This window comes from Aquarana catesbeiana, linkage group LG07 (assembly GCF_042186555.1).
Source record: "Aquarana catesbeiana isolate 2022-GZ linkage group LG07, ASM4218655v1, whole genome shotgun sequence".
Taxonomy (NCBI): Eukaryota; Metazoa; Chordata; class Amphibia; order Anura; family Ranidae; genus Aquarana; species Aquarana catesbeiana.
The window spans coordinates 290606008-290620534 of record NC_133330.1 but is presented as its reverse complement, the minus strand read 5'-3'; the positions used below and the strand labels follow the sequence as shown (position 1 = coordinate 290620534).

At 42.0% G+C, this 14527-nt stretch overlaps 1 protein-coding gene across 1 annotated transcript in view; it reads left to right on the top strand.

The window, feature by feature from the left end:
- The window catches only part of SLC1A7 (solute carrier family 1 member 7), a 122126-nt gene that overhangs the window by 67140 nt on the left and 40459 nt on the right, over positions 1–14527 (top strand). The window lies entirely within an intron of this gene.

Sequence of the window (14527 nt, the reverse complement as noted above, 5' to 3'; positions counted from 1 at the left end):
TGCTGCATTTCCCACCCTAGGCTTATACTTGAGTCTATACGCTTTCCCAGTTTTTTGTGGTAAAATTAGGTGCCTCGGCTTATATTCGGGTCGGCTTATACTCGAGTATATACGGTAAGTAAACCTACAAGGCTGCTAGACCTAAATAAGCAATTCCCCAGAGATGGGCTTTAAGGCACCCCATAAGTCAAAATTATAGTATATATTTCATAATATTGACTTGTATGGTTCCTATAACGTCAGAAATGCCTTCTTTTATTTTATGTTGGAATCTTTATCTTTAGGGTGTGGCAGCTTCCCCGCTGTACAAATTACATAGAAGGACATCTTAATTGTTGTAAAAACTAGGCCAAAACTAGCCCATCAGGAATCGTCTGACCACATGGGCTCATTTTTGTGGGCTAATGGGCTAATTCAATAAACAGAGATTTGATACGGTTTCCAAAAGATTGTACTACTAAGCAGAAGGAATCACAACTGTGTTAGTATGGGTATTAAAGTGTCTTAAGGCACAATAAGGGATTGTGTACTCTTGCATTGATAGCCCATATATCAATATCAAACTCTGAAGACTTCCAGACCCTAGAACAGACAATAAATAACATTGCTGGATTGAATTGTCCCTAAAAAATGTTTATTTTATTTCCACGTGTCTAATTCGTCAATTATGAACTGCAGATGTTGCTGGCTCGGTGTAAATAAGAACATGCCAACCAACACAGGAAACAACAAAGGAAAACAGGAACAAAAATACGTTTATAATCTTGAGTACACAGTGTTGTTTGTAAGCCACTAAAGCAAAGTAAATGATTGTATTACAGAAATTATGATATAAAAACATTCCTCTGGCAAATACACAAAGTTCAAATGACTCAAATCTGGATTTAGCTTCACTTTCCTATAAGGCCTCATGTACACTGCTGCTGCTAAACGGACGTTTAGGAGCAGTTGGGCATTTTTTTCAACTGCTCCTGAACTCTCCTCTGTGTTATCTTATCAGTACATGTACACAGGGGCGTTTATAGTCATTTCTAGGCAGCTGAGTTTAGAGGCCTTTTTTGGAAAGCAAAAAAATTAGTTCAGACACTGAGTTTATAGGCATTTTAAGTGCCAAACGCTTCTCAACACGGCTAACCACGGTAACACGTTTAGCTGCGTTTCGTTTACAGGCATTTTTCATTTTTGGCAATCTTTTGAAAAAAAAATGCTTCTAAACGCAAACGCGGCAAAATGCAGATAAACACGGCATGTAAACGCAGCAAAATGGACGTCCTAAATGTGGGTTACTATCTGTCAAGTTAAATCGTTCGGGAGAGATTGTAAAAACATCCCATGTACATTAAGCCTAAGGGAGTGTTGCACTGACATGTTAATTTCCAGGTATCTTTTCTTTAAAATTATTTTTGTCTCGGACATATTCAACAGTGCTTTACAGGGTGCATCAAATCAATCACATCTGCCCATGTTTACTAAACATTCTCCACTCTAAGGCTAATGCCGCGTACACACGGTCGGACTTTTCGTCTACAAAAGTCCAACGGACGCCGACGGACTAAAGCTGGCTGGTAATCCGATCGTGTGTGGGCTTCTCCGGACTTTCAGCAGACTTTTTCAGCCTCAAATCCGACGGACTTTAGATTTGAAACATGCTTCAAATCTTTACGTCGTAACTACGACGGACCCCGAAATCCGCTCGTCTGTGTGCTAGTCCGACGGACAAAAACCCATGCTAGGGCAGCTATTGGCTACTGGCTATGAACTTCCTTATTTTAGTCCGGTGTACGTCATCACGTACGAATCCGTCGGACTTTTGTGTGGTCGTGTGTAGGCAAGTCCGTTCGTTAGAAAGTCTGCTGCAAGTCCGCCGAAAGTCCGCCGGAAGTCTGTCGGACAGGCTGTCGGACTTTTGTAGATGAAAAGTCCGACCGTGTGTACGCGGCATAAGAGTTCATACTTGGGCAGCATCTGAATTAGATCTGCGGTGGATCACTTTTCAGAAAGTGGTTAAGCTAAACCTGCCACCTCCTGAATGCCTGTTTTTTTTTTTTCTTTACGCCGAACAGTAATTTTTAATAGGACTAAGAAGCCACAACATCAAGCCAAATGGTTGGCTTGTGGTGGCAGCAAGCTCTCATTGACCTAAACAGGCAAGTTCGACAGGCCACTTGTCAACTCAGCAAGCTTTGTTAAATGTGTCATGGCGCAAAACACTGTGGTTGTGGCATGTGTACAGCCCTCTTTGGCTATATAGTAGCTTTTAGGTGTGTGGGGGGGTATTGAACTACACCTCAACAACCTGTGTTTACTGCCTTCTTGCGAATTGTGTGAAAGAGACCTAGGGCTTTATGCTAGTGGCACACGACTGCATGAACTAGAGTTAACTAAGCTTAAAATGGCCCCCACACACCATCTAACTCCTATACTAACTTCCCTGTAGAAGGAAGATGCTTATACTTACCTATTCTCAGCATGCCCTGATCTCCCCAGTGGACAGCTTCAGGGGAGAGGAGAGAGATGGAATGCATGGGCGGTGACATCACCCTTAGACTTACTATGGGACACCTGTTGTTAGCTGTCCCTCCTCTTCTCTGAAGCCGGCCACTGAGAGGCGATCATGTGACCAGACTGGAGGGACCTGAGAAGAGGTAAGTATAAGTATCTTCCTTCAACAGGGTAGTTAATATAGGTGTTAGAAGGGGGGTGGGAGCCATTTTAAGCAGAGTTAGTTAATTGTTAGTTAATAAATCATGACATCATTCTACACACTGGGGAAAACTGCTTGTGTGAAAATGAGGCCTATGGGCCATGTCACCCTAACGATCCTGTCACCGATGGCAACTGGCCAGTTGCTAAAAAGAACTCTCACTTGGTCCTATGGCATCCCTCCTTCTTGACCAAAATGCCCCAGAATCTTGCTGAAACAATATCACAGCAACACCCATGGTTGGGCCAGGGAGGGAAGGATGTCATAGGAGCAGGTTAGTGTCTTTTCTTCTCTCTTAGCAATCTCACCACTTCAGGGCTGTAGATCATTTTTTTTCCTAGGGGGGGTTCAGGTCTTTCAAACTTAAAGGCATCATTTACACTTTTATGTTGGGGGAGGTATTGTAAAAACATGTGACATCAGAGTGGGGCCATGAGGCTTTGCAATGCAGCGCAGCAAAAATTATGCCCATACAACTGAATAGAACACAATGCACGCAGTTGTGGTGCGGTAGTGTACTCATTAGTACAGCAAGCGCCTCCTAAGCTCCCTAGTTTGGCTGGGTTGAACTAAAAAAAAAAAGTTACCGTGTAAACCAGGCTTTAGATCTCATTCATTTTCTAAATGCCCATGGACTGGCAAATATACCAGGGTGCAGGTATTTGCAGTATACCTGCTGCACCATGGTCATGTAGGATGTATGAATGAGACCCAAGACTGGATTTGAGCTAACCTTACTGTGAAAGTTGAGCAGGTGCAAGGGGCAACATATTGTGGTGGGCAGTAAATTCAGTGATTTATTTAAACTTGAAAAAAATGTGTCCTAAGAAATTTTATGAAATGTTTTAAGAGATGAAAAAAAAAAAATATTGTGCACTGCCTACCACAGCATGGTGCCCTTTGCACCTGGTCAATATGGTTGGCTTTTATTCATTCTTAATGTAGTAAACCCAGCTTTTGAACTTGTACCTACAAGTAAGCCTATAATAACGCTTACCTGTAGGTACAGTGAATTTCTCCTAAATATGTGGTGTTTAGGAGATATTCACATGGAAAGCATCCGGTGATGTCACCGGTGGATGTGATCTGAAGGGACAGCATACCGCTTTGTTGTACTTCTCCTGGGGAGTTCGTTCTGTACTTTTGTGACCCATTTTTAGACGACAGCCAGCTATAACCTGCTGTCAGCTGACATCGCTCAGCGGGTCCAGGCTGTAGAAAGATCCTAACTTTAAAGTCAGGATTCACCCAGATGCCTGGACCAGTAGCTCACTCAGCCTCTCAGTGAGCCGCAGAGACCCTGAGCCAGCCGTTCCTGCCCCCTCCACAGCCTGGCATTCCAGTGAGCTTGGGTGAGGGCGGGGGCAAAGCCAGGGACTGACTGTCACCACTCTTTGCTCACTGAAGGCTGAGAACTGAGTGATCAGCAGTCTTTAATCGCTCTGTTGGTCTTAAAAGCAGCTGGGGACAGATGCAACATTGGATCGATGCTCCATCCACCTAGGTAAGTTAATTTAAAAAAAAAATCTCTTTTAAAGGAAAAAAAAAACCCCTCTCCCTCCTAAGAGCCCTCCCTTCCCAAGCAAAGATTCCCACTGTAAAATATCTACCTCCCTCAAATATACCCCCCAAAATTAAAATGTCTCTAAACCGACCCCCCAAAGCAAAAATATCTCCCTCACTCTACACCCTCTCCCCCAGCAAAGATTCCTGATTATGAAGAAAATCTCCCTTCATCCAATCAAACTCCCTCTCAGAAGCAAATCCCTGCCATTAACCACCCCCTGTAAACTTCTCTACAAGAAACTCCCCCCTTCTCCAAAAGCAAACTCACCCCCCTATCCTTAACCCCCCACCAAAAGAAACTCCCCCACGCTGGAATTCTCACTTCCTCCTTCCCAAAACAGAAAATGCATGCCTCCCCACTTACCAGACCTCACATTCAGTGCGGGGGGGGGGGGGGGGGGGGGAGGAGTAGGAAAACTTCTGCATCCCCAGTCTCCCTTCAGCTGTGTCATATGATAGCTCGAGGAGGAGTCTAAGAGTTCCCTCAACCGTACACTGTCAATCGCCGGTATCTGAGACCTTGCAGTAATTTCATGCTTTTCAGGGGGGGCCCTTATTAAACTGAGGGGATGGGGCACAATAGAAGGGGGGCTGGCTGCTGCACTCCGAAACTCTGATTGCTTCTACTGTGCTGAGGCTAAACAGCAGGGACACTGTCTGGGCATTTTACCAGGATGCTCTGGGTGCGTTTGAACACCCCTGACCCCCCCCCCCCTTATCTACGCCCCTGCACCACTTCCACCAGCAACAGGATTGTTAGTATGATATGTGTCTAAGGCCTCATTATCACAGTCATACCTGCAATCTGTGTTACACGGTACTAGCATCACTATGACAATAACAAGTGATGGAATTCACATGGTGTACAATCTAATGCTTCTGTGTACAATACTTTTTTACTTGTAAGCAAGTTTATGCCTTTTTGGTAATTTTATATTGTAAGAAGTACATGTTAAAGTCTAACTCCACATTTATTATCCCTTTAAATAGTTTGTTTGGGCCAAGAGGACCCAAACAAACTATTTATTACACCAACAGGTGTGCTTGCTGGGTATGCTATATGAAATGTATGTAGCCTAAGCTGTGTTCCGGCAGTGAAAGGTGACTTCCTATTCCACTCCTGGAACAAAATAGAGCTGGGCTGAGCGCTACTCAGCCATTCAGGAGAAGCTTTTTTTCTATGAATAAATACAAATGAATACAAAGTTTCCTCTGATAGGCTAAGGCAGGGATGCGGGTGGTTGATGTCACAATACAAAGCTTCCCAAAAATGGCTGAGCAGCACTCAGCCCATCTATTTTATTCCAGGAAGTTCCCATCCTGCTGCTGGAACACAAACACAGCGCTGTATACTGTATGTAACTGTATGTAAGCGCACCTGTTAGTGCAGTAAAAAGTTTGTTTAGGCCAGCTTGGCCCACACTAACTATTTAAAGGGACATTAAATGTGGAGTTACACTTTAAATAGGATCTATTAAAGGGACATTAAATGTGGAGTTACACTTTAAATAGGATCTATCTAGGTAGATAATGAAAGATCATCATTCATTCCCACTATGTATTGATAAAAAAAAAATATTGATTGTTACCAGTTCATCTGAAAATGGATATGGTGTATTCAGTGTAAAGCTTGAGTTTATTGTTTGAACTATAGGTATCACATTAAAGCTAAATTCAGTGCAGTGCCATTGTTTTTGAATGGCAGGTTAGCAACTCAAAACCACTGGAAGCTATAGCTACTGTATATAGCCAGCAGCATTGAACAGTGTATTTTGACTTCAGGGAAGTCTTCTTGCTGTCAGAATACAATAGCTCAGAGGAGAGGATTCCCCCATCCACATCGAATGTGTAGATGTGGGAATCAAGTAATTTTTCTCATTCAACTGCTGGTTTACTCTTTTTTTGTTTGTTTTTTTCAGAAAAAAGGTTAAGTCCCACTTCCAATACATTTGCCTAGGCGAATGACATGTACTGTGACTGCTATGCCTTAGTGTTTAATTCACAGAGGCGGAGGGGGGCGGGCCTACCGATGCATCATTGGGCGACCCCCTGGCTGAACTCAGAAGAGCCAGCGGGTTCCCTGATGACGTCACACACAAACATGGCAGCGCAAAGCCAAAGTGGCAGCTGCTAGGAAGAGGATCTCAGCTGAAACGGCAAATAGTAACCAGCGGGGAAAAAAAACTAGGGGGTGGGAAACTGAAGATCCACTTTAAGGACGAGGCACAAAGTGGATTAACCCATATCGATCAAATACATTTAAGGGCCCCATTCACACCTTGCGTATTTTAAATGCCATGTGTTAAAAAAAAAAATCCAGCTTGCTGCATCTTTGATGCCCTTTCGTGAAAATGCATATTATATAGAGTTCAATGGTAACACACTTAAAACTCACTGCATAGATGTGAACCGATCCTTCCTATAGTCCGGTCACTAAAGGATGCATTCTGATAGGTTGTTTTGGGTTATTGTACTTTGCTGGTTGCTTTTTGCCTTCTAGAATAAACTTGTTGTGGGACAATGTGCAAGAGGTGCTGTCCAAGGTCACATAATGAAGTACAGGGCATGCCCTGGGGTCACGTAGGGTTTGAGATATGTGCCAGGTTTCTTTGGTACAGGCACATATGAGATTTTCTGCTTTGTGTAAGGTATTCCCTGGAGTCATCCTGAGTGTATGAAGAAGGTGGAAGGGCTTTCTTCTTGGAAGATTAGTGCCTCTAATTATAGGAAAACCAGACAGCTTCTGTTATAATCCACGTGATTTGGGATCAGTGTCCAGATGGCTTTTTGCATGTGATTTGTGGTTTTTCCACATCCAAGTGTAGAAACAGATTTGCATTGTTTGCAAACAGGTGCAGGGAAAACGTTACAAATCATTCACTCCCAGGTCTGAATTCTCTGCCAGTTTCCCCAGCTATTTGCACTTGCAGTGGCATATCTCCTCTAATGACACACTATAATTAGAAGTGCTTTATTCCCAGGGAAAGTCATGAATTCTGAAGAACTGGCATTTCCTAAAATGCTTAAAAATTAAAATCCTCGATCTGTAGCAGATTCCAAGAAACCAGTTACAAAAATATTTTCTTGAAGCTGCAGAATCCCGACAGTTATCCACAGTTACTGCCCAGAAGTCTCTGGGCTGGCATTGTAACACTGACAAAGGCTTGATCTTCTATGTGTTCTGGTCACACCTTTGACCCTTCTGGTCAGAGAAGTTTCCCAAAAATGTACTAACTTCATCTTTCCAGAAATCCACCCTTTGCCATTTCCTGAATACTGGCAAATCCTGTATCCACCTGAAATGGAGAGATCCCTCTCCTCCCTTGATACCCCTGTGATTATGTAGAGTAGAAGATTTCAGAAAAAAGGAGGGGCTCGATATTCCCTGCCAAAACAGACACAACACATACTGAACAGCGTGGTTTTACTGGATTGACTTCACACTCTTATGCCCTGTACACACGATAGGATTTTCTGATGGAAAATGTGTGATAGGACCTTGTTGTCGGAAATTCTGACCGTGTGTAGGCTCCATCACACATTTTCCATAGGAATTTCCGACACACAAAGTTTGAAAGCAGGCTATAAAATTTTCCGATAACAAAATCCGTTGTCGAAAATTCCGATCGTGTGTACACAAATCCGACGCACAAAGTGCCACGCATGCTCAGAATAAATTAAGAAACGAAAGCTATTGGCTACTGACCCGTTTATAGTCCCGATGTACGTGTTTTACGTCACCACGTTCAGAACCATCGGATTTTCCGACAACTTTGTGTGACCGTGTGTATGCAAGACAAGTTTGAGCCTACATCAATCGGAAAAAATCCATGGATTTTGTTGTCGGAATGTCCGATCAATGTCCGACCGTGTGTACAGGGCATTAGAGGGCACAGAGGGCAAAGCTCTACTTCAAGGAGACCCTTGATCCACTTGTCTGCACCTTAGCACCCACCTGAGGAATACTTGGCCCCTTCTTCCCAATTTTCTCCCCACCCATTCTTCCTCTCCCTACCACCCCTCTTGTTGTTCCCCCTACCTTCCTTTTTCACCTTCAACACTACCCTTTCTCCCCACACCTCCCACCTTCTGCCACCCCTTATCCCAATTCGCTATAATAGCCTTCCCAAACAACCCTCCCACCCCAAACTTTTTACACCTCCTTCCAAAACCTCCTGACATTTGACATAAAATACCCAGAACTTTATTCCCCTTTACCCCTTTCCCATAGACACAGTTATAAATACAATATAAAAACTCCTATATTTTATACTTAACCTTAATACAACCATTAACTGTTTTGTGTGTCGTATTAAATGCTGTATTAATTTACTTGCTCTGCATCTCATACAAAACATTTTTATTGGTAAGTTAATCAAATATATAGAACCAGACTTGCAGTAGTTGTAAGAGATATTCACCCAGAGGGCTTAGGTGATGTTAGGGCAGATAAGGTGAGTTTGATGTCTAGGTCCACTCATCATATAGGTGAGACTAAGTTCACTCCTCTCCTTCATACCGCTCTGCCATTCTGAAGGTGCCTATGGCTGTGAGATGATTATAACTTTATTAAACTGATGTAGACCAGATTTTATAATGATATCATATCTCTAGGTAACTTCAAATGATCCCTGACAAATGATTTTGGGGAAGAAAGTGATGGGAAGGATACACCCCTTGTCTGATCACTATTGTCTACCCTACACTAAGTAGCACCAGGAGAGCTAGTCACATCTTCCTCTTGGCTGTACTTTAACAAGAACACTTGTGTGAACCAAGATTTCCTGTTTATGGCCATTAGATATATGAAGATAGTCAGATTGTGCTACCACATCCAGCTATTATCTTTGCTTTACATCTATGGCCAGCTTGTTGAGAACCTGTGAATATAGACATGTTGGAGCTAGAAACGTGCAGACGCCTATTCTCATCCAACAATGAACTTCCAGCCTGCTTGCCTTTTCCAACCCAAAGAATCACTAGATAGTGAGGCCTGGATCAGAATAAGCGTTTCACTTGAAACATGCAAATTGTTCAGACATATATTTTTTGAACAGCTCTTGCCAATTTATAAAGACTTTCTGCCTTTTTTCACACCACAGTTTTTGCCACCATTTTTGACTTTTGATTTTATTCTCATAATCTTTTTTTGGCATTGCAGTTTTTCATGTGAAACTGAATAAAAGGCATTTATTTTTCTCCTGTATTTTAATAACAAGTGCACAAAGGAAGTTGTTCCTTCTTTTTTTTTGAGAGGTTCAACAACCAACCCAATTATTACAAAAAAAAGTGAAAGCAATGTGTGGGTATGTAAAAGCCCCATAGGGCACTAATATATAATCTAAATTGAAATTATAGACAGCATTTTTTTTTTTTAGCTCTACAGATTTGAGAGGGGTTAGCATCTTTGTGTGATTTTATTGTTGTCTATCTCTCTGTTGAAGAAATGTTCTCTCACTTCCTGTATTGGTGACTTGTGCTACTAGGAAAGGTAACATGGCAACGTTTTTCCACGGGGATGGAAATAGTTATAAAAACTGACAGGAGTTAAAACTGTATTGAAAAAAAAAATTGACTGGAATTCCACTTTGAGTCTACTAATTTTATTTCTAAGCTTTGACTTTGTGATATTGGGAACATTACTTGGTCTGCATCTCACAGTTCAAAGCCTGGTGTCTATTGAAAGGTCACTGGACATTAGCATGTGAGATGGGGAGAAAGATCCCCATATTTCAATTTGCAAAGTTAATATTTGTATATACAGTACAGTTTAGGATCACTATGGAGTTATGATGAAGATCTTGAGGAATGTACCGGCATCATATGGCACCTGAATGTTTTTTCATGATTTATTACAGAGGTATTAAAGTCCCATGAAATATGAACAAAGCCTATCCCACTATAGTGTGTACTTGTCTCAATCCAGACAACCAAAGTTGGCCATACACAGATCAAAATTTGGCCGGTAATCAGGGACCAGCCAAAATTTGTTCCATCTATGGGTAGGCTGATTGTACCAAAGTCGATCTATCAATCAACTTGTGTACAGCCAGCCTGTCAAATTGTTTACATGCAATTAAGGCTGTTGGCTATAGCTGCTAGCAGTAATCGTTGTTTCCTGTTGACCAGAAAGGCTTCCCACCCCCTCCCCGGCAGAACAAAATAGCACTGCGGGAGGCATTCCCCCATCAACATCGACTGTGTTGATGGGGAAATCTAGTGATTTTCTTAACCCCCCCCCGTGGTGGAAGAAAAGAAAATAAATCATCTATGGGCTGCCTAAGTGTCATTCTTATCTGCTGTTTTGTGTTACTTATAAGTGAATATAAATAATGAATAATTTATAAGGTTAAATATCCTTAAATAAAATAAATAAATGAAATAAAAAAACTGGGTAGGTCAATGATGAATGAATCAAGTGCTCAATGTATAATCAAACATGTGAATGGAAAACATGATCAGGAATCAGAGCATATTATAATAAGTGAAGTCCGTTTCAGAGAAAAAAGTTCAGTAGAAGTGCATCAGTCCCATGAAGGCAGGATTACAAATCCACAGTTCACCAAAGATAGCCCATATGAGTGGAAGAAGGAGAAGAAGATGTAAGGATGTATCCCATGGAAACAATGAATCCGGAGGACACTAAGGATGGACCCTTACCCAAAGTGGTGGACCTCCCTGTTAGCGAGGTCTTGTGCGCGTGCAGATACAGCCCTCTGCGGGGACTGTTGAATGGTGGCGTCTGACTCGGCTGAAGAATGGAGCAGTCCCAAACGAGACTGGTCCAACCCGTCTGCCTGGAGGGGGACACCCACTCGACCCGAAGGTGGTAGGTGAAAAAAAGCAGAAGAGGGCTCCAATGGTGTAGTAAATTAAAAATATTTATTGGCTAATCAAGGCCGGGGCCCCTTTGAAGACGTCATTTATGACGAAACATGTAGGGCGTGGCTACGCACTGTACGCCATCACGCCGTTCGCCCCATGTTTGCACGGGTGTTTGCTTTTTTATATGCCGGCTTTTTATAACGTTTTTAACATTGTAATACGGAGTTTAATTCTCCGGCCTTGATTAGCCAATAAATGTTTTTCTTTTCTTTTTTTTTTTAATCTGCTGTTTTGTTGTTCTGCTATCTGCATGAGTCACTTCTGACAAGTTTTCCTGACACCAAGAGATAAAAAGGTGACAGGGGGAGGGAGCTCCAGCACACAACCTGTGACTGACAGCCTCAGCTCTGTTCCTGTGTGAAGGGGAGGGGGTGCCGCTTCCTTTCAATCAGCTTTCAAAGCTCTTCTCACTGAGATCTGCAGAGTGTAACTTCAGCTCACTGCCCCCTGCTTTCTGAATGCTCAGACAAGCTGTATAAATGATGTACTCTGAATGTCTGTTAGGTGAGAGAGGACTGCGAATAAGCATGTACAACTTACGTAGGCGGATTTGTTTCATCTCTGCGCTGAGGCCAGTCACAACTGAGTATATGTAAGACTTTACAACCACTTTAAACTCCAGTAATGTTTTTGTATGGTCCCGAAGTGGTTTATGCCATAATGTGCTAGTACCCACTGCATGCTAATAAATTATGGCAGACTTACCTGCCAAAGAAGCCCTTCAGCACTGCGCTGTCACCACTCCAACAGGTCCCCGGTGCTTCAATTATCACCTGATCTTCCTTTCAGGTTTGCTCTCTCCCTCCCTAACTTTTGCACAAACCAATCAATATACGCTTATTGTGATTTTTTATACCAAAAATATGTAGAAGAATATATATCGGCCTAAACTGAGAAAAAAATCATCTTATTTAAAAAAAAAAAAAAATGGGGATATTTATTCTAGCAAAAAGTACAAAATATTGTGTTTTTTTCAAAATTTTTGCTCTTTTTTTGTTTATAGCGCAAAAAATAAAAACCACAGAGATGATCAAATACCACCAAAAGAAAGCTCTATTTGTGGGAAAAAAAGGTATTCCCGAGTGTGGCTCGGTGTTACGTTTCAGTACCATTAACGGTAACCCTGAGCCACACTCGAGATTGCATCTCAGGATCCTGGTCCAGGTTACTTACCTTGTCCCCAGGATCCTGCAATGTCCCCCTCGCTGTGTCTGCTGGCTCTGTCCTCCGCCCGATGCCTCTGTGTGCCGGGCTCCGTTCCCTGCGAGCGTCGCAATGCATGGGGGTGGAGCCTGGCGGCAAATTAAAAGAGTACAAAATTCATAACACATACAGTACACTGTGATCTTACAGATTACATTACTGTATGCAATCATTTCACATCCCTTTTGTCCCTAGTGCTTTGTCCAGTGCCCTGCCTGCAGTTTTATATTATATATACTATTCTTTCTCCCTGGAAACTTGAGATTGTCTATGGCAACCAGAAAGTGTCCCTTTACGTCAAAAGCGGTTTTAGACCAGCTAGAAAACAGAGATAATAAATTAGAACACTTGCAGAATTGAGAGATAGTGAATCGTGGTGAAATTAATTTTATTATTATTATTTTTTATAATTATTTATAGTTATTTATTATATTAGAATTTATGATTTCGTGTTTCAAACTTTATCATACCCGGGATATCTACTAGACTCTTGTTTGGACATATTTAAGTGAATCATTACTAAGAATTACAGGCCTACAATATAAAACGCCAAATTTCTATGCAAAACAATATACCGCTTTGAGACGCAAAAATCTGACATAATCGCCAGGGTGGTTAATACCGTTTTGGAGAAAAACTACAGATCCTGATAGTAGAATAACTTATATCTAAATATAATAGGATTTTTTTTTAGCAGTTTATACAACGTATACTGTCAGGGCTGCTAGCATGCTGATTGCCGTGTCCCCTATACCAGACAGTCAGAATAATATTGTGTCTGCTCTAATCTACACTCACCGGCCACTTTATTAGGTACACCTTGCTAGTACCGGATTGGATCCCCTTTTGCCTACAGAACTGCCTTAATTCTTCATGGCATAGATTCAACAAGGTGGAAACATTCCTCAGAGATTTTGCTCTATATTGACATAATAGCATGAGCTGCACATCAATGATTCGAATATCCCGTTCCACCACATCCCAAGGGTGTTCTATTGGATTGAGATCTGGTGACTGTGGAGACCATTGGAGTACAGTGACTTCATTGTCATATTCAAGAAACCAGTGGTCAGATGATTTGAGCTTTGTGGTGCATTATCCTGCTGGAAGGAGCCATCAGAAGATGGGTACAATGTAGTCATAACTGGAACGACATGGTCAGCAACAATACTCAGGTAGGTTGTGGTGTTAAATGATGCTCAATTGGTACTGAGGGGCCCAAAGTGTGTAAGAAAAATATCCTCCAGACCATTACACCACCACCAGCCTAAACCATTGATACAAGACAGGATGGATTCATGCTTTCATGTTGTTTACACCAAATTCTGACCCTTCCATCTGAATGTAGCAGCTGAAATTGAGACTCATCAGACCGGGCAACGTTTTTCCAGTCTTTTATTGTCCAATTTTGGGGAGCCTGTTCTTAGCTGACAGGAGGGGCACCTGGTGTGGTCTTCTGCTGCTGTAGCCCATTTACTTTTGAGGTATGATGTGTTGTGTGTTTAGAAATGGTATTCTGCAAGGAGTGGTTATTTGAGTTACAGTTGCCTTTCTATCATCTGGAACCAGTCTGCCCATTCTCCTCTGACCTCTGACTTCAAAAAGGCATTTTTCTCCACAAAACTGCCACTTACTGGATATTTTCTCTTTTTAGGACCATTCTCTGTAAACCCAAGAGATGGTTGTGTGTGAAAATCCCAGTAGATCAGAAGTTTTTGAGATACTCAGACCAGCCCGTATGGCACCAGCAATCATGCCACGTTCAAAGTCATTTAAATCCCCTTTCTTCCCCATTCTCATGCTCGGTTTGAACTTTAGCAAGTCATCTTCACCACGTCTAAATGCCTAAATGCTCTGAGTTGCTGCCATGTGATTGGCTGATTAGTAATTTGTGTCACCAAACAATTGAACGGGTGTACCTAATAAAGTGGCCAGTGAGTGTATTTGGGAGTCATTCTTGAAGGACAAGAAGGAACGCTTCTGTTGGTTCAGGAGGCAAGAACTTTTTTTGCATCTGATTAAGACCCGCTTTGTAATAAAGGAAGACTGGTGGCCACGCATAGTCCTGAATGTTTTATTTTTTTTCACCCTTATAGAAACACTGATTGTTATTTAGTGATCTAATAGTCTGAAGAAAAGTATAATGAAGACTTGATTTTGATCATATCT